Source organism: Dama dama, chromosome 1, assembly GCF_033118175.1.
Source record: "Dama dama isolate Ldn47 chromosome 1, ASM3311817v1, whole genome shotgun sequence".
Classification (NCBI taxonomy): Eukaryota; Metazoa; Chordata; class Mammalia; order Artiodactyla; family Cervidae; genus Dama; species Dama dama.
The window spans coordinates 84,725,748-84,750,965 of record NC_083681.1 but is presented as its reverse complement, the minus strand read 5'-3'; the positions used below and the strand labels follow the sequence as shown (position 1 = coordinate 84,750,965).

The 25,218-nt window shown below is 48.9% G+C and overlaps 1 pseudogene; it reads left to right on the top strand.

Moving 5' to 3' along the window:
• Positions 1–2,224: 2,224 nt before the first annotated feature.
• LOC133042305 (histone-lysine N-methyltransferase PRDM9-like) lies at positions 2,225–24,889 on the top strand (annotated as a pseudogene).
• The last annotated feature ends 329 nt before the right edge of the window (positions 24,890–25,218 follow it).

The following is a 25,218-nucleotide window of genomic DNA, read 5'->3' as shown; positions in this document are numbered from 1 at the left end:
TCCTCTGTCCATGGGATTCTCCAGGCAAGAATACTGGAGTGGACTGCCCTGCCCTCCTCTTGGGATCTTCCTCACTTAGGGGTTGAACCCGCGTCTTCTGCTATGCAGAGATTGTTTACCATCTGAGTCAACACAGAAGCTGGAACATGCCTGTACTCATAGATTAAAGCTTACCCAACTTTGTGGTTTACAAAGACCCTGCTCTGGAAAGCTCCATGGTGTTCTCCATGGTTCTGCAAGTAATACACTTTTCCTTCCCATGAGCTTTGGCTGTGTTGCACCTTCTGGGTCTACACCCACCAAGAGGTAAACTCACTTTTCTGGTAACATTTCTCCATACAGACTCCCAACCACCACTTGACACTAATTTTACAGTCAGTCACTTTGCTTCCAATACATGGAAATCACATTATTTTTCTGTTAGCAAAGCTACCTAAGGGCCAGAAACAGTGTCCCTATTTTATCTTGTGAAGCCAGTAGGTGTCAGGCAAACTCAGCTCAGTGGATCCACAGTCCTCCAGATCGATGCCTCAGCTTCCAGAAAACACTTGCAGGGCATTGAGATTTTACTTATACCTCATTTCTGAAGGCTTTTACCTACATTACATATACAGATGGCTCATCAGTGCCACTTCCACTTTCAGGTTAAAAATCCTCCAAGTTTTTTCTAACATCCTTATTCCACGCATTGTGTTTAAATCTTTGATCATACGGCGTTTATCTTGTGTTTCATCAGAATGTAGCTAATTACACCATTTTCTCTTGAATAATGCAGTAATCAACACATAAGAGTTCTTGTCAAAACTGGATTTGACAAGGTAGGGCACAGGGGGGCCTAGGATACACTCCGGGAGCACGGTTACAGTCTGGTGGAGCCGATATACCAGTTGAGGGCACTGGAAAGAAACATTCAGCCTGAGGACAACCCGCCCACTTGAGGATCCAGGCCTAAGCTGCCATGCCTGAAAACTAAGAAACCAGCCACAATGCGCATGCGCGCAGGAGGCTTGACAGACACGCCCACAGAGCAGCCAATCCCCGAGCAGTGGGGCGGGGCCTCCATCGCGCTCCCCACCCTCCGGGCGCCTATTGGCCAGACTGCCTCAGTCACAACGCCGATTGGTCGCTTGTGCCTGACAGGGTACAGGCAAGCTGCTGGCCCTTCACTTCACCTCAGCGCGGAAGGACTGGACGTCGCTGAACCTCTAGCTCTCCTGGGGACAGGGTGGGCAGCGCGGCAGGAAAGCGGGGAGTCTGACGGGAACGCGCCCTGCACAGCCCTCATAAACCCTTAGCATGAAGGCTTCAAATTCCAGGGTGGGAGATCCGAAATCCTGTCAACTTTGAGTAACCTGAGTCTCGATCGGAAGGGGACTTGCCTCTCGTCAGCTTCAGGGATTACAAGTCCCTTCACCCACAGAAACACCAAACCCCTTAGTGCTGCGACTCTCAAATACCTAGATTAACCCCGGTTCCCCTCAGCCTGAGGCACCCTAAAAATAACACCCGCAGAGAGACCCAATTTCCTCAACCTCAGAGACCCTGAATCCCTCCGCCTGGGAGCTCTTAAAACTCTTCCTCCTCAAGACCCTAAGTGTCCTGCCTGTCGGAGACCTAAAGTCCCTTAATAAGAAACGCCCGATTTCCTCAGCCTCACAGTTCCCAAGTTTTCTCACCCTGCGCATTCTACATCAGCCAAAAGATCCCCAGTCTCCTCTGTCTGAGGACCCCAGTTACTTCAGCCCGTGGGACCCAGATCTCCTCAAGCCGAGCGACTTGTCCCTTAGACGTAGAAGCTACGTTATGCCCAGATTTTTCTGAGTCCCCAGGAGGAGATCCTCAAAACATTCTTGGAGAAACATTCCCTCTGCTGCACTGGAACAGAGCCCTGATTTCAGCCTGACCCAAGTCCCGCAGTTACGGGTTTCCGGGTCTCCTCAAGAATCCCTCTGTCACTCACAGACACATCCCTCCCAGTGCCTTCCCTCAGAGGGGCTGAATTGTAGGGGAACCAAAGAAACCAAATCTAGTTCACATTAGGCTGATCTGTCATATCTAGTCAGGATCCATCCATCCCACCAATACCCTCACACTGACTTTCCCCTCACTTTCCTGCCCTGGATACTCCACCCAAGGAAGGCAGACCAGGCTCTGGACACTGGTCTGGGCTATCTCAGCACCTTCTTCTTCCACAGGCACCTTGGCCTTGAGCACTCCAATGGCCATGAGGCCGAACAGGTCTCCAGCGGAGAGCACTGAGGGAGATGCCGGGAGAACAGAGCGGAAGCCCAAGGTGAGAGGTGGAGGCAGCAAAGCTGGGCTCTAAGCCAGCTCTACAGGAAGGACATGGCGCTGGTTCCTGAAGCACCACAGACTGCTTGCCTGGGCAGCTGAGTGAACTTCCCTGTGACCGTACACAGGATGGGAATGCCTGGTCCTGTCTGAGATGGTGGGGGTGGAGTGGGACAAAACGGGACACTAGCTTCGTCAACTGCTCTGTGTCCAGGGAGAGTTAGGAAAATGCTCAGCATTTGTTCAGGTAAGCAGGACACAGTCGGGAAGGAAAGTCTTCATCCCTGTCTCACACAGACCGTCCTGCAGCTTCAGGCTACTCCCTGCACAAAAGGTGGAGGAGAAGCCTCAGCTCTAAGGTCTGACTTAGATTAGTAAATCACTGATGAAATCTATTATTTTCCTTAGGCCAAAGATGCTTTCAAAGACATCTCCGTATACTTCTCCAAGGAACAATGGGAAGAGATGGGAGAATGGGAAAAAATCCGATATAGGAATATGAAAAGAAACTACGAAGCACTGATTGCTATAGGTAACAGGAAGTGCTGGGTGCCTGTGAGCCTGGGAAACATGAAACAGGTCTTCACCCTCAGTATTCACTTGGCCAGCTCTTAGGTAGCTTCATCTGCTCACAGTTCCCTTTTGTGTGGAGACTAAGGAAATGTTTAGAGTTTTGCACCAAAGGGAGGTTGACCCTGCAGTGCAGAGCTCACCTCTTGCCTTATTCTAGATTCCCCCAGCCCATCCCACTAATTCCCTGACTTTGTGACACTTCCCATTGCTTCTATGCTTTGTTTCTCCTTCTTAGAACAAATGTTTTGCTTCTTTCCAGGTTTCAGAGCCACTCGACCGGATTTCATGCATCACCGCAGGCAGGTCATCAAGCCCCAGGTAGATGACCCTGAGGATTCTGATGAAGAATGGACACCAAAGCAGCAAGGTGAGAGGCCAGGAGGATTTGGAGGTGTCTTCCTGAAACCAGCCTGGGCTTAGGTCTCAACTACATCTCAGCCAGTAGTAGGGAAAACATAATTTTCAGCATTCCGAAGTGGTTGTGGCTGAATATTGACATTAGCCTGAATGAAGATGAATGTATAGGTTTTCCAGTGTAATTCTCAAAAGTTTTATGGTTAAAATTTATCATTCTTTTTACAAAGAATTATTTTTGCTAAACATTCTTAGTGAAAGGTAGTTAAAGAAACCTTAGAAATAAATTCACCAAACAGATTTATTACTAATCTCATTGGTTATTGGATTAAATCTCTTCGAAGAATAAATGATTAACATATTATGTCAAGATATATTATTTATGTATGTATATAAAACAAAACCTGTGATCTTCTTACCCTAAGGTTAAACTAATTCTATATTTTGATTCTGGGAAAGGGTTGGAGAGAACTATTTATTCTCCATGATCTTTCCCACATTTCACTGACCAGAGATGGCATCAGGTAAATAAAATGAAGTACACTTATTATAAAATAGAGGTGAGCAGCTCACTTCCTCTTCTGCTGCTCAAAGAGTTTAGAAGAGTTAATCTGCCTAGACTGGAGGAAACAATTTAGATAGTTCTATGATTCTCCATCTATGGATTTCTGTTCTCCCAGATTTTTAAAAATTATTTATTAAGTTTTGGCTGCACTGAGTCTTTGATGCTGTCCATGGGCTTTCTCTGGTTGCGGTGAGTGTCTTCTTGTTGCAGAGCACATGCAGGCTCTGTAGTTTGTGACACACAGGCTTAGCTGCCCCGCAGAAAGTGGAATCTTCCTGGACCAGCCATCGAACCTGTGTCCTCTGCATTGGCAGGCAGATTCTCATCCACTGTGCACCAGGGAAGTCCCTCTGTTCCCTGAGGTTATTAAAACTAGTGAAAGGGACATGAAAAGCAAACATTTGGTTGTCTGCAAAGGTTTTGACATAAGGAGAGATTCTTCACAGGGAATACATAGGCCTCTGTTCACCATACGCCTGCGCGTCTTTATTTACCTTTTTAACAATTTCTGAGTGTATGGCACACTGTTGCTAACCATGTGCACGTTAGTGTTAGTGGCCATAGTGCTAATCGCTCAGTCATGTCTGACTCTGCGTACCCATAGACTGTAGCCCATCAGGCTCCTCTGCCCGTGGGATTCTCTACGCAAGAATCCTAGAGTGGGTTGCCATCTCCTGCTCCAGGTGATCTTCCCAACCCAGGAACTGGGCCTGCATCTGTTGCATCTCCTGCATTGCAGGTGGATTTTTTACCACTGAGCCACAGGGGATATATATACACATTGATGTACAACAAATCTGTAGAAATGATACATCTTGCATAACTGAAGCCCTACCCCACTGAGTAACAATTCTCCAATTCTTCCTCCTCACAGCCCTTGGCAACCACGATTTTATTTTCTGTTTCCATGGATTTGATTAATTTAGATGCCTCATAGAAGTGGAATCGGGCAATATTTCTCATTTGTGATTGCTTCATTTCACTTAGTAAAATATCATCAAGGCCCATCCATGATGTAGCATGTGACAGAATTATTTTTTAAAGCTTCAAAACATTCCGTTGTGTGCATGTGGATATAAGAGCTATAATATATATCTTATATATAGTCTTTATCTTTTATCCACCAATGAACATTTAGGTTGCTTACACATCTTGCCTATTGGGAATAATGAGGCAATGACCATTCATGTGCCCACTATTTATTCAATAACTTGCTTTCAACTTTTTATGGAAATACACTTTTGAGTGGGATTCCTAGATCATACAGCAGTTCTAATTTTCTGTGGAAACTCCATACTGTTTTCTAGAAAGCTTGCAACATTTTACATTGCCAACAATAGTGTATAAGTGTTCCAGTTTCTCCATATCCTTAACAAGCTTGCTATTGTCTACTTATACATATTGCCCATCGCAGAAGGTTTCAATTTGTGTTTCCCTATTGATTAGTAATATTGAGCATCTTTTCATATGTTTGTTGGCCATTTGTGTATTTTCTCTGGAGAAATGTCTATTCAATTCCTTCTCTCACTGTTAGTCAGCTCAGACTGCCATAACAAAACAGACTGCATTCCTTAAACCACAGAAATTTGTTTTCTTACAATACTGGAGCATGGAAATTTGATATCAAGGTGCCATCATGGTCAATCAGGTTCTCTTCGGGGCTTATAGGTAGCCTTCATACTGGTGTATGCTTAGTAACCCCTTATCAGATGCATATTTTACAAATATTTTCTACCATCCTGTGGTGACCTTTTCAACTCTGTTCAGTGTCCTGAACAGAGATTTTAAGATTAATCTCATTTGTCTATTTGTACTTTGTTACTAATACTTGTGCACTTGGTACCATATCTAAGAAATCATTGCTGATTCAATGTCGTGAAGCTTCACCCTTGTTTTCTTCTAAGAGTCTTATCAAGTCTTGCATTTAGGTCTTTAATACATTCTAAGTTGATTTTTCTTCAAGGTATATGATGTTCATTATTTTGCATATGGTTAGTTTATTTCCCCAGCACCATTCATTACAGGGATTAAACTTTCCCCATTATCCTGACACCCTAGATGAAGATCATTAGACCATGTATCCAAGAGTTTATTTCTGGCTGTCTATTCTGTTCCATTGATTGACATATCTGTCTTTATGCCAGCCAGCTTCCTCAGTGGCTCAGCAGGTGAAGAATCTGCCTTCAGTGCAGGAGACACAGGAGATGCGGGTTCACTCCATGGGTTAAGAAGATCCCCTGGAGAAGGAAATGGCAACCCTGTCCAGTGTTCTTGCCTGAGAAATCCCCTGGTGGGCTACAGTCCAAAAGGTCACAAAAAGTCAAGAAGACTGAGGGACTAAGGATACATTTTTTGCCAAATCTACACTCTTTTGGTTCCTGTACCTTTGTAGTATGTTCTGAAATCAGAGGCCTCCAGCTTTGCTGTTCTTTCTAAGATTGCTTTGCCTATTTGGGGTGCTCTGAGATTCCGTGTTAACGGTTGGATGGATTTTCTATATCTGAAAAAAATTCCATTGGGATTTTAATAGGAATTGCATTGAATCTTTAAATTGCCTTGGGTAGTATGAACAGCTTAATAATATTAAGCCTCCAAATCCATAAACATGAGACACCTATCTATTTATTTATGTCAGATTCCTTTCAGCAATATTTTGTATTTTTCAACATATAAGACTTTCATCTCCTTAAGTTTACTCCTAATTACTTCATTCTTTTCAATGCTATTATAAATAAGATTATTTGTCCAGTGGCTAAGACTCCACACTCCCAATGCAGAGAACATGGGTTCAGTCCCTAGCCAGGGAATTAGATCCCACATGCTGCAACAAAGACCTGGCACAAACAAATAAATAAAAATAAATATATTGTTTTTTAATTTAGCTGTTCAGTATAGCTTTAAAAAAATAGAAAATAAATAGGATTGTTTTCTTATTTTCCTTTGTGGAATGGTCATTCTTCATGCATGGAAAGATATTTGAATGTTGATTTTGTACCGTGCAACTTTCTGTGCAGGATTTTTGTGTGTGTGGATTTAAAGATATTTCTGCACATAAAACCATGCCCCTGTGAACAGACATAATTTTACTTCTTTCTTTCCAAATGGAAGCCTTTTGTTTCCATTTCTAACCTAAAGCCCTGGCTAGGACTTCTAATATTATGGTGAACAGAAATGTAGATATCAGGCATCCTTGCATTTTTTTCTTGATCATACAAGTTTTCAGCTTTTCACTGATGACTAGGATGTTAGAGGTAGACTTTCAATATATGACCTTTATTATATTGCAGTCACTTCCTCGTATTTCTACATTGATGAGTAGTTTTGTCATAAAAGGCTACTAAATTTATTACTTTATGAACATCAGATGAGGCAGAGACGAAATTTCATTTTTTTTTTTTTTTTAATTTTAAGAAAATTATGTAATGCTCCCAGTGGAAGCATAGAAGTTGATGATACAGAAATCATCTTCCATTCCTCCTTTGGTAATCATTGTCTTTGTCACTCTCTGGCTTAGATTTATGTCTCCTTAGTTAGAATACCCAGAGTTTGGAAATATTTACCAACCAAAACACTGATTCCCACCATTTTTTAGGTAAACCTTCTTCGATGGCCTTCAGAGTGGACCACAGTAAACACCAGAAGGTGAGTATTTCCCAAATCCTGTTGCCAAAATGTCCTCCTCATGGATCCAGTCACAGGTGAAAATAGAAGAAAACACAGAGATCCTGGAGACGGCTGCCTTCCTGCCCTGGATCTTTAGCACACTGTCTGATATCATCACCACCTTTACAGTCAGTAAGAACAACAGCAGTAGTAGGTGGTTCTGTTGTTACACTATTTTCATACTATTTCAGACTTTAAGCATTTTATGTGAATAAACTTACCTAAACCTTAAATCAATCCTACAGTACCTATACGTAGGTATATAGCTATCAGAATTATAGATCCAGAAAATGAGGTAAAAAACATTTGATTATATGTCTGAGATCACAGTATCAGTGGTAGTGCAATCTAAACCAATGCACGTTCTCTAAACTCCTTACAAACTGGCTAAAACTCCCACAGTTCTATGAAGTTTATTCATATATCTTTATATCATTCATCTGAGAGATGTTTTCAACCTCAGTTCTTTTGTGCTGTGCTAGGGAGGGATATGCTGAGACATCTGACTAAGGGAAGCTTAAGGACATGCTGGGCAGTTTGTAGAGTGGACAGTCCAAGATGAAGAAGGAGACAGGATCCCTACCTCAGAGCCTCCCACTCCAATAAGAGGAAGCAACTCGCACCCCTGAGAAGCCTCAGGTTTATGACTGAAAAGCAACAAATAAGAAAATAACAGAAGGACGTCACATAGATTACCCACTTTTGAGTAGAAACTCATCATCTGGGCATCATTTCAAATGCTCCTTCTTGCAGGAGGAGTAACAGCTCCTCCTCTGAGCTCTAACCAGGCAGCTCTCCTGTTTGGAATCATGTGTTTAGCCTGCCCCTGTGTTGTGAGCTTTGGGAGCCTAGCCCACACCCATTCATTCTCAGAAGTCCAGGCCCAGCTCAAAGCCCCTGAGGGCCCTTGAATGTTTTGTAAATGAGTGACTCCACATTTGAGCATTCACCTAGGAGTAGAAAGGTCAAAGAATGCTGAAGATAGTATCTGTGAGCTAGACTTCAAATATAGATGCAGTTTAGGGAATACATTGATACCAGGGATGTACGCTCACGTTCTTACTGTATTAAATAGCTCACACAACAATTTGTTGAAGGTTATTAAATTTCATGTCCACTATAATATTAAGAATTAGCCTGTATACCAATGAATGGATCAGGAAACTGAGTAGAACCAGCTAGTCATACAGCCTTGTTCAAGGAGAACTGATGAGACCAGCTACTTTAATTCCAAACATTGTCTCTAGGACATGGCAACCTGCAACTCTCATCTCATTTTCTATATTGTCTAAATGTGTTTCTGCCGATCGTCTTTTCTCTTCTCAATCTCACTGCTTTGTCACTTTATTTCCCAGATGTGTTTTGTCCCCTCTGTAATTTTCCATACTTCCTCATCCATCAAAGGGCCACTAATTAATAGAACCCCCCCGGATCTCTCTTTGAGCCCTTACCCTCTTCTTTCCCTGACCTCCAGCTATTCTTCCTCCCTTGCTCTCACTTTTATGCAGAAAGTTGAAGGGGAAGAACCTTAAGATATGAATTCTAGCTTTGATTCACTATCCACCTAGGTCCTTTTGTTACACTCCAGTGTTCAGACCCACCCCCCTCCAAATCAGGTATTTCTAAGAATTGTCAAAGTATTAACTAAAATCATGCATGTGAAAACACTTCATAAAGTCCTAAACAACTAAAGAACTGCATGTTGTCTCTTATTCACATGGAAGAGAATGTCCAGGGCACCATTAAGTAAGGAATCTAGTTTGAAGGAATTGCCGGGAGCAGCAAAATCACTGAAGACAAGTGGCTCCAAGCAGGCTCAGAAACCACTGCCCCATCACAGAAAAGCAAGGACCCCTGGACAGCACCTCAGACAAAAAGTCGGTAAGAGAAATTTGAAGGAGTTCCTCTAATTAGTTCCTCTAATCCCTGTAGAAAAACTAATAAGCATGGCCTAGGTGTGTGGCACGGACTTTGGGTAGGCATGGGTTTAAGCTGGACTGATCTGAGACATGAAGTTAGCACTGGGGCCTTGGGAAAATCTTATACATTTTCTGAGGTCCCGATTGCTATCTGGAAAGTTAAGATACGGATACATAACTCATACGATGCTTGAAAGTCTTACATTAAATGCAAAAGTCTGACATCTACAAGTAGTTCAATAAATCCAGCTGTGATGATGGGAACCGTGCTTTGTTAGTGTTTATGCCCAGACCTCTGCTCATGTGCCTTTACATGTCATGTGCCCTTAACATATGTTTTCTGAGTAGATGTGTCGGTGAACTATTTCCTAAGTAGGAACGTTTGGAAGTTAAACCTACTAACAGGAAGTGCAGGATGCTATCACTGAACTGGGCATCTGTGGTCAGTGGAGCCTCAGTCTCCTGAACCTGTAGTTAAAGGGAGGAGAAAGAAAGTATAGAGAAGGGACTTCTTGGGGGTGAAGTGTTTAAGGCTCCACACTTCCACTGCAGGAGGTGTGGGTTCCATTCCTGGTCGGGGAACTAAGATCCCACAAGCCATGCAGCGTGGCCAAGAAATAAATAATGTAACATTAAAGCATAAAACTACAAAAGTAAAAGTTTGAAAAATACATGTAAGAAAGTTTTAACAAAGTGTATAGATGGACAGGTAGGAGAACTCACACTTTCTGATAAAACAGAGACTAACTTCCCAGACTCCATCAGCCTTGCTTAGCTTCTGTTCTCCATCTTAGAACTCAGAAGAAAGGAGACTGGAGTGAGGAGGTACAGTCTGCGGGAAAGAAAGGGCCACATGTACCAAGAGGTCAGCGAGCCCCAGGATGACGACTACCTCTGTGAGTGACCCCGCTGGCCCACTCACGGAGAAGGGGCTACGAGGCCTTGGTCCACTAACCTCACCTCACCTTCTGGTCCCCCGGTCATCCCCTTCCTCTATGACTTGGGGTGCAGGATCGAGGCCAAATGCCATTGTTGCAGGAAGGGGGACCCCTTCCAGGGCCTGAAACTGGGCTCTTGTCTAACACTCGGAAATGAATTGTCCAAGGAGATACATGCTGACAAAGCAAGAGATTTTATTGGGAAGGGCACCCAGGTGGAGAGCAGTAGGTAAGAGAACCCAGGAGAACTACTCTGCCTCGTGGCTCACAGTCTCAGGTTTTATGGTGATGGGATTATTTTCCGGGTGGTCTTTGGTGAATCATTTTAATTCAGAGTCTTCCCTGGTGGCTGACACACCCCTCAGCCAGGATGGATGCTAGCGAGAGGGATTCTGGGAAGTGGACAGACATGCGGTGTCTCCTTTTGACCTTTCCCGAACTCTTCCGGTTGGTGGTGGCTTATTAGTTCCGTATTCCTTATCAGGATCTCTTGTCATAAAACAACTCATGCAAATGCTTACTATGGTGCCTGACCAGGGTGGGCGGTCTCAACCAGTGTGCTTCCCCTAACACCATGAGTGCCCCAGGTCTTTCGAGGAGGTCGTTACTACCAGCAACATCACGATACCTCCTCTCATCCCTATTCTCACTTCCAGATTGTGAGGAGTGTCAGAACTTCTTCATTGACAGCTGTGCTGCCCATGGGCCCCCAACCTTTGTAAAGGACTGTGCAGTGGAAAAGGGGCATGCCAACCGCTCAGCCCTCACTCTGCCCCCTGGATTGAGCATCAGACTGTCGGGCATCCCTAACGCTGGGCTTGGAGTGTGGAACGAGATGTCCGATCTGCCACTGGGCCTGCACTTTGGCCCCTACGAGGGCCAGATTACAGACGATGAAGAGGCCGCCAACAGTGGATACGCCTGGCTGGTGAGAAGCACCCGTTTCCGTGTCCTCTGGGCGCTAATCGCTAGTGTGTGGTGGGGGGTACTTCATGTCTACATGCAAGGACGCAGATGGTGATAAGACAGCCAGCAATGACACAGTCAGCCCGCGGTACTGTGTGCCCTGGGCGCGAACACAGGACTTCCCTCTAAAGGTCAGAGGAGAGGTGGGACCACAGTGTACAGACACTCAGGACCTCTATCTAAAGGTCAGAGGAGAGGTGGGACCACAGTGTACAGACACTCAGAACCTCTATCTAAAGGTCAGAGGAGAGGTGGGACCACAGTGTACAGACACTCAGGACCTCTATCTAAAGATCAGGTGAGAGGTGAGAACACAGTCTACAGACACACAGGACTTCTATCCAAAGGTCAGAGGAGAGGTGGGACCACAGTGTACAGACACTCAGGACCTCCATTTAAAGGTCAGAGGAGAGGTGGGAACACAGTGTACAGACACTCAGGACTTCTATCTAAAGGTCAGAGGAGAGGTGGGACCACAGTGTACAGACACTCAGGACCTCCATCTTAAGGTCAGAGGAGAGGTGGGAACACAGTGTACAGACACTCAGGACCTCTATCTAAAGGTCAGAGGAGAGGTGGGACCACAGTGTACACACACTCAGGACCTCTATCTAAAGGTCAGAGGAGAGGTGGGACCACAGTGTACAGACACTCAGGACCTTTATCTAAAGATCAGAGGAGAGGTGGAACCACAAAATAGAGACACTCAGGACCTCTATCTAAAGAACAGGGGAGAGGTGGGACCACAGTGTAGAGACACTCAGGACCTCTATCTAAAGGTCAGAGGGGAGGTGGGACCACAGTGTAGAGCCGCAGAGGACTTCTATCTAAAGGTCAGAGGAGACGTGGGACTACAGTGTACAGATACTCAGGACCTCTATCTAAAGGTCAGAGGAGAGGTGGGAACACAGTGTACAGACACTCAGGACCTCTATCTAAAAGTCAGAGGAGAGGTGGGACCACAGCGTACAGACACTCAGGACTTCTATCCAAAGGTCAGAGGAGAGGTGGGACCACAGTATACAGACACTCAGGACTTCTATCTAAAGGTCAGAGGAGAGGTGGGACCATAGTGTAGAGACGCAGCGGACTTCTATCTAAAGGTCAGAGGAGAGGTGGGAACACCTTGGTTCACACTCACAGGACTTCTATCTAAAGGTCAGAGCAGAGGTGGGAACACAGTATACAGACACACAGAAGTGACTCCTCCATTGTGGAGCCCTTGCCTTCAATGAACCAAGAGACTCAGACTTGGAATGATGAGTAAGGAGCTTACCGTGTGGTCTGACTGGCAGGTGAATCCATGCAGGCTGAAAAGCACCAATGACTACACAGGGAAATAGCTCTTCTATATCTTCCTACCAAGAAAAAATAAAAGAAAGAGGAAAGCTTGTAACTCTTTCTCTGACACTCAGATCACCAAAGGGAGGAACTGCTACGAGTATGTGGATGGAAAGGACACGTCTTGGGCCAACTGGATGAGGTGAGTGCAGTGAGTCTGCAGTGTGTAGACATTGAGACTCCCTCCATCCCACGCCGCTTTCCTTCTCAACCCGGCTCCCTCCACAGCTTTCACATCTTCTTTCTTCTTTTCCCTCCATTTCATGCTCTTTCATTTCAAAAGACACTAGAAAGAAGGAAATAAAAATATGGTATGTGCCATCAAGATACAAGTCTATATGCTGAACAAAACTGGTGGACTTGAAAACAACTTGAGGAGTCTAGATTCACCAGGGACACTTTAACTCACTTAATGGACACTTACCACGCATTTTATGGTTCAGATAGACAGTGAACTTCGTTACTGAAGCAGATCACACAACCCATGTCCTTTTGGAGAACATAGTGCAAACAGACATTAGCAAATTGATTTTAGGAACAGTAACCTTATTTTTTTCTCTTTGAGTAACTGCACAGCGCCAGGATAAACTAACACAGGAGACCTTGACTCTATGTGGGCAACAACCTCTTCAGGCCTCGTTCCAGTGAGAAGTGGTCCCTGAGGCCTCAGAAGGAATGGAGGGCAGGATGGCCCTAGGCGGGGCCATTCTCTGAGGGCCTCCCTTTCATCAGAACAGGCAGACAGTGAACAAACTATTACTGTTCCCTGTCTCAAGCTATATCAAAGCTCTCTCCAAGTTTCCGTGGTAGGGGATGGGCAAGCGAATAGGACCCTGGATACACGTGGGGAGATGGGAGAAAGCCTCGGGAAAGAAGGCAGGCTGGGGTGAGTGCTGAGGGCTGCATGCTACGCAAGGAGCACCAAGTCCTGTGGATGAAAGAGAACTTAATTCAGAGTTTAGAGGAGCTGGAGGTCACCAGCCTCACGGACAGTCCAGGTGGAGACGAGTTTGGAACTGGGCTCTGGAAAAATGGCTCATTAGGTAAGGAGAGAAAAGCATGGGAATTCACAGGGCCTGGTCGAAGGTGTGAACAGAAGGTCCACATGAGGGGCGGCCTCAGAGGCGGAAGGCAAGGAGCTGGGCATGGTCGGAGAGTGGAGGACACTCATCACCTGAGGTTTCTTTCCCTTTCCCGGCCTCGCCCCCAGGTATGTGAACTGTGCCCGGGACGATGAGGAGCAGAACCTGGTGGCCTTCCAGTATCACAGGCAGATCTTCTACCGAACCTGCCAGGTGGTCAGGCCGGGCTGTGAGTTGCTGGTCTGGTACGGGGACGAGTATGGTCAGGACCTTGGCATCAAGCGGAACAGCAGGGGGAAGAGTGAGCTCGCGACTGGGAGAGGTGAGTGTCAGCCCTCTTCCAGCACCCCACCCCATCCTGGGAGCCTCCGTGGTCCGATTTCGAAGCAGAGGACAATCCAGTCCAAAGTCAGTAGAGTTGCAATTAAAATGCCTCAGAATTTGATTCTTTTCATATGATCATTAGGAGAAAGTTTTATATTAAAAATGCTAGTTCTAATTTTTAATATTTCATGCAAAAAAATGTGTAACATCCTCTTCTGCTGAAAGGCTGAGAAGCAAAAAGCAACATTTCTAGCACCTACCAGCACTCTGCCCTTTACCTGTTTCTTCCTCATTTCCTCCCATTTCTAAGCAACACATGTACAGTGATGTGCATTCAGTTACTGTTCCAGTTTATTGTCATGTGAGTTCACACTCTGTGCCAGACGGGGCTCCACGCACCGAAACAGACAGAACCACTGCCCTGGGGCAGCAGGGACTTCACACCAGACAGGGGCTGGTGCTCTGAGGAAAACCAGCGCAGGGAACGTGCCTCGGGTCAGCGTGAGCAGAGGGTGGGGTGTGGTGCAGGATGGTGGGGCAGGGTCTGTGCAGAGGTAACACCCGTGGGGAAGGATTCCAGGCAGGGGAGCAGCCAGTGCCTCAGACCCAGGGCCGGGAAGAGAGGCCATGACAGGGGTCATGGGAAGAAGCACAGAGGAAGAGGAAGGAGGCTGGATGGGACAGGGATCCCTCAGGGCATGTGTCCACGTGCAGGCACCAGGGGTCCTCCTGGGTGATACAGAACAACCACGAGGCTTTCAGCTGCAAGCAGCATGTTCTCTGTGCTAAGACGATGCTTTGGTTCACTTTTGGGAAGAGACAGCAGTGGGGAGTCCCCTCAGAGGTCAGTTCATTGCCAGACATGACGGGAGAGTGGGCTGGCTGAAGATGCTTTCGAGTGAGGATGTGAAGAGTCTGACTGGAGATGTATTTTTAAATAGGGCTTCATAGTGCACGTTAAATGGACTAAGCCTTAATGTAATAGATGAGGTATGAGTACTGGTGAGGCTTGAGAAAGGATATGCCTTAATTTATGATTTAAGGGAAACTGAGAGAGGAGCCATTTGTGAAACTGTTTGGGCAGCAGGCGCCAGAGACCTGTAGTCAGTGGGACCTGGGCAGCTTGGTCTCGTCTCAGGAGATTCCACCTAAGTCATCAAGTCTTATCTCTCAGTAGGATAAATGCCTCGGGCTACTTTGACGTGACTTTTCCGATACTTACACGCAGGGAAAGTCCCAGCAGATCCACCTCTTAGGAGAGATGCTGTCTTTGATGCTGCTGGAAGGTCCCTATCTGGGTGATATGTAGAAAAGGCCCTTGACACCAGCTTCCTGGATTTCTGTAGATGTAGAGAATAAGAGTGGAATGGAAAAGTGGACTGCAAAGACACTTGATGGGAGACAAATCGTGCACTGTCAACACTTAGATGACTAGTGGGGAGGGCCTGACCATGGCAAACTAGCTACCTGACCAAAAGCTTCCTCTTTCAGCAGAACCGAAGCCCAAGATACACCCATGTGCCTCCTGCTCTCTGGCCTTCTCCAGTCAGAAATTCCTCAGCCAACACACCCAACGCAGTCACCCCTCTCAGACTCTCCTGAGACCATCTGAAAGAGACCTGCTCCAACCAGAAGATCCCTGCCCAGGCAATCAAAATCAGGGATATTCAGATCCACACAGCCCGAGCGACAAACCTGAGGGTCAGGAGGCCAAGGACAGGCCCCAACAATTGCTGAAAAGCATAAGGCTGAAGAGGATTTCAAGGGCCTCTTCCTACTCACCCGGAGGACAAATGGGGGCTTCTGGGGTGCAAGAGAGAATGAAAGACAAACCCAGCACAAGCCAGAAACTGAATCCACAGGACGCAGGCACATTGCTCATGGGCACAGGGGTCTCGGGGATTATGAGAGTCACGTACGATGAGTGTGAGCAAGGCTCCAAGGACAGGTCAAGTCTCACCACACACGAGAGGACACACACAGGGGAGAAGCCTTATGTTTGCGGGGAGTGTGGGCGAAGCTTCCATCGGAAGTCCCATCTCATCACACACCAGAGGACACACACAGGGGAAAAGCCTTATGTTTGCGGGGAGTGTGGGCGAAGCTTCAGTCGGAATTCCCTCCTCATCAGACACCAGAGGACACACACAGGGGAGAAGCCTTATGTTTGCGGGGAGTGTGGGCGAAGCTTCAGTCGGAATTGCCTCCTCATCAGACACCAGAGGACACACACAGGGGAGAAACCCTATGTTTGCGGGGAGTGTGGGCGAAGCTTCAGCAATAAGTCAAATCTCATCACACACCAGAGGACACACACAGGGGAGAAGCCCTATGTTTGTGGGGAGTGTGGGCGAAGCTTCAGTAAGAACTTCAACCTCATCACACACCAGACGACACACAAAGGGGAGAAACCCTATGTTTGCGGGGAGTGTGGGAGAAGCTTCAGTCACAAGTCCGCCCTCATCAGACACCAGAGGACACACACAGGGGAGAAGCCCTATGTTTGCAGGGAGTGTGGGCGAAGCTTCCATCGGAAGTCAACGCTCATCAGACACCAGAGGACACACACAGGGGAGTAGCCCTATGTTTGTAGGGAGTGTGAGTGTGTCATGACCAACAAACCACACCTTAGCCACAGGAGGATTACTGCAGCCACCCCATGCCTCAGCTCTAAGGGGGCCTCAGAGGAGGTCTGTGACCCGTTACTGTCCACAAGAGTATGAGGAGAGACTTCCCAGGTGGTCCAGTTGCCTAGACTCCAATGCAGAGACCCACGTTCAATACCTGATTGGGGAACTAGCTCCCACAGGCTGTAACTAAGACACAGCACAGCTGAATAAATAAATATATGATAAATATTGTAAAGAAAGAGTGTGATAAGCACAGAATTACTTGTTAAATAGACCTTCCACTTTCGTGACAGGAGAGGAGGCAGATAAACAGCAGAGGGTTTCTTAAGTGTTCTGGAGATGTTCATGCCAAATGCCTTCGTGGTTTTTTAGTACTCCTCTTCTAATAAATTTTGTCTCCAAACAAATCTGAAGCCCAGACTATGTATTCATTCCCCCATTATTACTGACAGTAGTGGAGTCCAGTCATAGCTGAACCCCTGGGAAGGCATAATTCTGGAGCCAAGTCAGTTAAGTCACTGGACAGTCAGTTCCTGGGTCCAGGGAGAGGAATGCAGAGTGGAGTCAGAGTCACCAGGGAAGGGAATCCCCTGGCTTCCTGGGAAGTGGGGCCTCTCCTCCTTATAGACACTGACTCTCCTTTGGCCTCTCCTAGTGGCCCTCTGGTTCCCTCTGACTTCTGTAGCCGCAAAGGTGAAGGCCATGTGCACGTGTGTGTGTGTGCGCGCGCCTGTCTCAGCATGGGCCATCTGGTCTCTGCCGCCCCCTCACGGTCATCACAGCATCTGGACTCCAGATGCGACCACAGGGGTCCAGTTCTCAGCCCTGCCCCCAGCAGCTGTGTGAGCTGGGACAAGATGCTCAACCTCTCTGTGTCTCTATTTTCATCTGTGATATGAAGTGGGAGCACCAGCATTTTGGTCTGATGCGTAAGCACAGGTGGAATCTGGCAGAGGCTGGCTGAGAATGCAAGCCACACCTTTGCTTTCCTTTTTGTTTTTTTATTCAATCGTTTTTTATTTTTTAATAGAAGGATAATTGCTTTACATAATTTGTTTCCTGCATGTCCTCCAGCCCCCACACCTTCCAGGTCTTCAGAGCTAGACGAGGAAGGGGCTGTTTAGGCACTGGGCTGCCCTGATGAGGGGGTGTGAGGTCAGGGGTGCGAAGGGAGGCCGACCTCCCTTCCCACCCCTACCGTTCCTGCTGAGCTGGGCAGCCCCAGGGCCCCTCCACAGACAGGCAGTGCCCACAGTCATCACCCTGCAGAGAACAGAGCCTGGAGCGGCGTTTGCAGGAAATCCCTGTCCGCCCCCATCCCACCCCCACACGGAGGGTCCTTGAAGCCCACACGGTGGTTTCTCTCTGCATGGGCGACGTACCTGTGCCCGTGTGCTGTGGTCAACGCTGTCGCAACCTTGAAATTCTTAACCATGGAAAAGTTCATCCTTACACTTCCCTGTCATGAGTGAAGTCTGATGGGCCCCGGGGTGCGCTGTGAGCCGAGCAGATGCACACACAGCACGGGCCCCGGGGTGGCCAGGCTGCACAAGGGGACAAGGTGGACACAAAGCCCCCCATCCTGGGTGAGTGAGGGTGGGGACAGCACCAGGAAGCCACGCTTGCTCAGACCTGGAACTAAGCTCCGACACAGAGTGGGGGCAATGGGGTTCTTAAGGTCGACCACACCCTCCCCTCTGTGAATGACCTCTGCCCTGGCCTGGTCCTTCCAGAAGGGGCTCAGGAGGCTGAAGTCCGCCCGGCCACCAGAAGACACCAAGGGGAGAGTGGACCAGAGGGCAGGGGGCAGAGGGTGCGAAGTTCAGGACTCGGCCAACGGCCCTCAGTTTCTTCCATGTGCCAGGCTTGTGAAGCGTCTCTACTTGAACCGCGTCAGTGATAACCACCCACTATTATTTTCCGGTTTCTATGCTTTCTTAAAGGAACGTGTTTGTCTGTGGCTTGGCTTCCCTACAGGAAGGGAAGCCAAGTAAACTCCACATCTTCTTTGCTTTCAGGCCGGGGCCACGGGAGGGAGAGTTAGGGGTGGTGTAGTCAAAGGGGCTTCAGGGGAAAAACGGTGGGGATCCAGAAACCTGTAGGGGCTTCTCACCTGCACCTCCCAAAAGAGCTGGGCCTGGAATCCCCTGGAAGGCTGAGCAGGTCAAAGCTTCTCCCTCCCCTCCCCTCTGCTCCCCCCTCCCCTCAAAAAGCTGACTCCTGGGGCCAGCCCACAACACCCCCAAATCCCCCATCACCCACATCCCCACACAGGCCCTCCCTCACAGAAGTGGGATGACCTGGATGGTGGCACAGATGGTGTGTGACCCCAGAGCTGGGGGTCTCAGCTGACCTCGAGCAAGGAGCCTGGTGCGTTACACAGCCTCCCAGCCCAGGGAGCGGCCAGCAGCCACAAGCGAGGATCTGAAGCGGAGCTGGGGGATGGGGAGTGGGGATGCGAGCTCTCTGAGGTCCCATCCTGTCCCCAGGACAGTGGCCAGGCCCCACCTGACACCGTGACTGCCCTGCACGGTCACACAGGACACCAGCAGTCACGGGACAGACAGCCAGCTGCCTCCGCCACAGGCTCCACCCTGACCACGGCGGCCCCAGGGCTGTACCAGCCCCGCCTGCACGAGGCTCTGCTTCGCTGCCAGGGCTCAGGGACCCTGGGTGAGTTCGTGAGGGCAGAGCTCCAGAGGCCAAGCCTGTCTTCAGCCACCAGACCTGTCCTGCTTACTGGACTCATGAGCCCAGCCAGTATCTGAAGCCAAGATGCCTTTGGGACAATGACACCCAGACGCTGACCTCAGAGCTCAGACTCCTGAAAACTTACTAAACAGATTATTTATAGCCTTTTTTTAAAATGGGATGTTGGCAGGAAGCAGGGAGGGGAATGATTGCATCGGTGGTGCTGTGGTCAAGAATCCACCTGCCAATGCAGGAGACAGGGGTTCACTCCCTGATCTGGGAAGACCCCACGTGCCGTGGAGCAACTAAGTCCGTTCACAACTACTGCAGCCCAAGAGCCTAGATTCTCTGCTTCCCAACCAGAGCAGCCGCCACAGGGAGAAGTTCAGCGCAGAAACGAGAGAGCACCCCCCACGCCTGACAGCCAGAGAAAAGCCCGCAGAGCAGCGAAGACCCAGCAAGCCGAAAATCAATAAACAACCTTGCTTTAAGTAGGAGATCGCAGCATTCTCTGCTGATCCAGAGCCTAGGACTCTGACCTCCCAACACAGGGGGCCATGTTCAATCCCTGGTCAGGGCACTCTTTCCCACATGCTGCAACTGAAGGCCCTGCATGCCACAGCTAAGACCCAGCGCAGCCAATTAAATGAATACTTAAACGTAGGAGGCGGTTCATCTGTCACCATAGAAAACTATGACATTTTAGGAAAAGGAAAAAAAATAAGATCTTATTTTGCAAGTGCTCATCGTTGACTGCAAAAATTTTCTCATAATATGCAGCTGTTTAAAAAAAAAAAAAGAAAGAAATTTAGAAAATACAGAAACTAAAACCCACCCATAAATGTGTGGGGAACATCAGTTACTGCAGCATGCGGCCACCACACACGGGAACACATGTCCGTGTTTTTCTTCTACAAAGAAGCTTTCAACCTCCACCCCCCTTCCCACCGGCTTCTGCTCTGCTCACCAAGAAGACTGCGCTTTGGACTCGTGACCGGGGGGTTTCTGTTGAACTCAGGGACGTGGAGGAGCAGGGCTGTGTGGTTGGGGGCACCGTCTGGCCTGCAGTGAGGATAGAAGCACGAGTGCTCCCCTTCTGGGCCCAGTAACTCCAGGGGCCTCGGGGAGCCGCCCGGGAAGAAGCCTCTCAAACACCTTCCCTGCAGTCTCCACAGTTACAGCACATCCCACGTCTCGGAGTTCAGCTGTGGGTTAACAAGTCCTCGCTTGTTGGACAGAAAAGTGTTTCCACAGAGAATCTGCCTGGATCTTGGCCTCGGTTGGTACAGATGTAACAGGCAGTACGTTCAGGGCTCAGGGAAGTTAGTTCTGAAGCTCTCTGGGTTTAGGATTACAGCACGTCCTCACCTCCACCCCTTCCATGGTCATGGAGCCTTCTCTTCCAGAGGAAGGTGTTTGGCAACATCAGCCACAAAGACACATACTGAAGAGGAGAAAGCCCACGGCAGGTGGGGCGGGGTGTTCCTGGGGGAGCAGAGGGGCCTTGGACACTGCATACTGGACCCCTGCCCCACCAGCTTCTCCTCCTTCTTGCTGGGCATGCAGCTTTCACCTGCTGGGTGCCCGCCTGTGAGGGGCTCCCAAGGCACCAAGCTGGGGTTGGCGATGGGGGAGCTGGATGCCAGGGAACCCGAGACCCTGCAGCAGGGCAGTGCACTGTGGACGAGGGCTGGCCTCACTGACCGGTTAGGCCCTGTGCGTTCAGGACACCCTCTCTGGACCCCGGGTGGAGGTGCTGGTGCCCCCAGGGCTCACCTGGGTCTCAGGAGGTGGAAGAGAGACCAGGTTGTCCTTCCCACCTCCTGTCCAGAGAATGACAAAGGCCAGTTCCCAAAAGTCAGAGCAGGGTGGGCAGAGTGAGTCTTGGGTCTCACAGGGTCCCTGTGAAGAGGGGTTCACTGCTCCCTGGATCCCTCTTGGCTGGTTCTCCTTCTGTGTTGTCTTCACACCAAATCTCACAAGGACGAGGCAGTCCAGGTGCCCACAGCATCACTTGCCTAGGTGCTGACAACCCTCCTTATTTATTATGGGCAGGGAGACAGGGTGGCTGATGTGACGCTCCCCTGGACCACAGAGTAGACCCCATAGGTTGTGTTTCTTCATCTCCTGAGACCCACGAGGGCATTGGGGGCAGAGCACCTCCAGCTGGCGTCTGGAGAGGGTGTACTGAATGAACAGGGCCTAACTGTCCGGTGTGGCTTCATGGGGTATGGGCAAGAGGGGTTCTAACTGCTTTCTAAATATTTCAGACAACCACTGAGTTCCTTCTGGTTTTTGGTTTCAGATCTTTTTATATGGTCCATTTTCAGTGTCTTTATTGAATTTGTTACAATAGTGCTTCATTTTTTGTTTTGATTTTTTGACTGCAAGGCATGTGGGATTGTTACCAAGTCCAAGCTCCCTCTGCATGCCTCACAACAGGGTGATAAATCAGAGGCGAGGTGCTGAGGCAAGGAATATGACTTTTCTTGGAAAGCTGGCAGACTGAGAAGATAGCAGACTAATATCTCCAAGAAACCATCTTGTCAGGGTCTGGATGCCAGTGTCTTTTATAGAACACAGAGCTTGGAGGTGAGGAAATACAGTAAAAAGGCCATTAATCTGGCAAATATCTCCTGGAATGGCCAGCCTCGGGAGGAGATGTGTTACTTTCTCCCTCCTGTAGCCATCCACAGGTGGACAGGTCCTGGACAGAGGCAGAGGGGCGGGGTTTCCTGAGGAAGGCCATTATGTATGGACAGCATCCCTGTAGCAAACAGGCCAACAGGAAGCAAAGGTTAGAGTAAAACATTCAACATGGCATCAGATTTTGTTCTTCCCCGTAAAAATTCCCCAGTGACAGCGTCCATTCCACAATCTTACCGGAAAAGGGGTGTTGAGTGTTCTAATTGCTCCACTAGTTGCATCTTTTGGAGAGTGCCCACCACTAGTGCCAGTGTGCTGAATGTTGAGATTTGTCTTTGCTGTCCTTTGGAAAGTCTCTACTTCATATGAATAGACATAATAATATTATAATACAGGTGTTGAGAGTTGTTTTATACAGTACAAATATTTTAGGACTTCAAAACCAGGGGGAAGCATCTAAAGTTAAGGAACTTAGCACTTTCCTGTGTGTGGGAAGATGCACCAGCCATCTCACTGAAATCATCCCCTTTGATACACACCTTACCACCTGGGTCCAGCATCCTGACTTCTCCTTCCTGAGTTTCCTCGGGGATCACAGTGGGGAGTGGCTGCAGTCTGATGGCTGCTGGAAAGCAGGTATTCTTTTATTTCCTGAGTTTCCTCAAGGTTCACCAGGAGGAGTGGCTTCAGTTTGATAGCTTCTAGAGAGTAGGAGGGGGAACCTGGGTCCCCATTGAGATCATCTCAGCAGAGAGAGCAAGCAGGTCCTTTGACTCCAGACAACCTTCCAACGTTCAGCGTTCAGCATTCGACCTGCAGGATCCTCAGCCACCATGCTCTGCACTTAGTTGCTATCTAGCCCTGAAACCTACACTTCAGGAGGCCCTTTAATGTGGCGTCCTGTCCAGCAAACTCTCGGTTACACCCTCCAAGCCTGACCCAGGACCAGCTCTGCTGAGAGGGTCTCACTGGGGACCCAGGTTACCCCTCCTGCTCTCCCACATTCCATACCTGAGTGGGGAGAAGGCAGGGGCTGGGGGCACAGTGCCTCCAAGCAGGTAGGGCAGACGTTCTCCCATTATGCCTTGTGGTCCATCCCTGGGAACACAGTCTAATGTCACTTTTAGCAGCAGAGGACATGTGTCCCCAGATCCGGCCCACCCTCTAGGAAATGTGAGCTGTGAACCCTAACACAGGAAACGCCAAGTGACCTGCTTAGGCTGGAAGGCTAGTTACTGGGATGTGAGCTGAAGTCAGAAAGTAGCTTCTCATTGGGATTAGCCTTCTCCAGACATAGCTTGGGGGCAGCAAGTGTGCAATAAGTGGCCCCCAGCTGGGGCAGCCACACAGTGCCTCTCGACAGCCCTGTGGAAACTGTGCACCAGAGTGACCAGGAGCCCACATTCACCCAGCAGATGGCTTCTGAGAGGTCAGTGACAGACTAAAGCAACCATGAGCCTGTACTCACAGCAGACAGACTCTAACAGGTCTGTGACAGACCTGAGTGACCACAATCGTGCATTCATCCAGCGGATGGCCTCTGATAGGTCTGTGACAGACAAGAGTGACCACAAGCGTGTATTCACCCAGCGGACAGTCTCATAGGTCTGTGACAGACCAGAGTGACCACAAGCATGTATTCACCCAGATGATGGCCTCTGAGAGGTCTGTGACAGGCCAGAGTTTCCAGAAGCATGCATTCACCCAGCGGATGGGCTCTGAGAGGTCTGTGACAGACCAGGGTGACCAACAGCCCGCACTCACCCAGCAGATGGCTTTTGAGAGGTCTGTGACAGGCCATAGTGACTACAAGCCTGCACTCACAGGGGGGACAGCCTCTGAGAGGTCTGTGACAGGTCGGAGTGACCACAAGCCTGCACTCACCCAGCGGTGAATTCTTGCCTGGAGAATTCCATGGACAGAAGAGTCTGGTGGGCTACAGTCCATGGGGTCACAAAGAATCAGACACAACTGAACACCTAAGCACACACACACATGAAACAGAAATGGACTCAGGGACAGAGGGAACAGACTGGCGCTCTCCGAGGTGGAGGGGGCGGTGGAGGGCCAGAGTGGGAGGCTAGGGTCAGCAGATGTAGCTTTTGTAAGTAGAATGGATAAACAAGGCCCTGCTGCATAGCAGAGAAACATATTCAGTATCCAATGATGAACTATAAAAGAATATTTTAAAAAATAATGTATATGTGTGTATAAGTGTATCTCTGAGCTATGAGCAGAAATTAACACATTGTAAACCAGCTATACTTCAAAAAAAAAAAAAAAAATACTGATTAAAAAAAAAAAAAAAAAAGAACAGAGCCTAGCCAATTACAATAGACACTCAACCCAGGAGCACCAAGTCCCGAGCAGTCAGAACATGGACCAAACAGTCAGAAGTGGGGCCAACAGGAGACGGGGTCCCACGGCGGCCCACAGGCTGGCTGGGAGCCCTGGGCGCCGTAAGCCTCAAGTGTCCCTGGAGGAAATGAGAACTCTACCCACACGACTCCCCCTCCAGTTCAAAACAAAGTGGCTCTGTTTCCCCTGACCCCTTAACTGAAGGGGGCCCGGGACGCCCTGGCTTGGTGCTGGGACCAGAAATGTACTGGTCAGACCCCAATGCAGGGGAGGTCTGTGAGGGCAGCTCTGGAGCGGGTGGGCCAGAATGAGCGCAGCAGTTCCGACCTTTCATCGAAGGTCGGCCAAAACAGAGCCCAGGAGGCCGGAAAGTGTCCTCATGGAGGGCAGGCCCCACGTCGGAGCTTCCGCTCTCCGGCTGAGGCCCAGCGCTGACCCCCTCTTCCGGTCTGCAGCGCGTTCTGCACACGCCCTGACGGCTCAGCCGCTGAGCCCCAAGGAGAAGGCTTGTGATGGCAGCCATGCCCACAGGCACCAGCAGCACTGACCATCTGGCTCCTGGCCCAACAGCGAGGTCCAGCTGAGACCAGTGGACACGTGGTCAGTGGTGCTCCAGGGTGGGCCCCGTGTCACCAGTAAATGGCAGTGTCACGATGCAGGCCAGCAGGACTCAGCCTGGCGGATTGCTAGAATCAGCGGGGACACACCGACCCATGAACACTCCCAGCCCTGGGTCAGGCAGAGACCCGAACAGGCAGACAACTGCAGAGAGGAGGGTCCACGGCACAGACAAGGAGCAACCGTCCCCAGGCAGAGAAGGGGCCCCATCTCAGGGGGCGCCCTTGGGATCCCCCAGCTTAAGCATAAAGAGGCTTC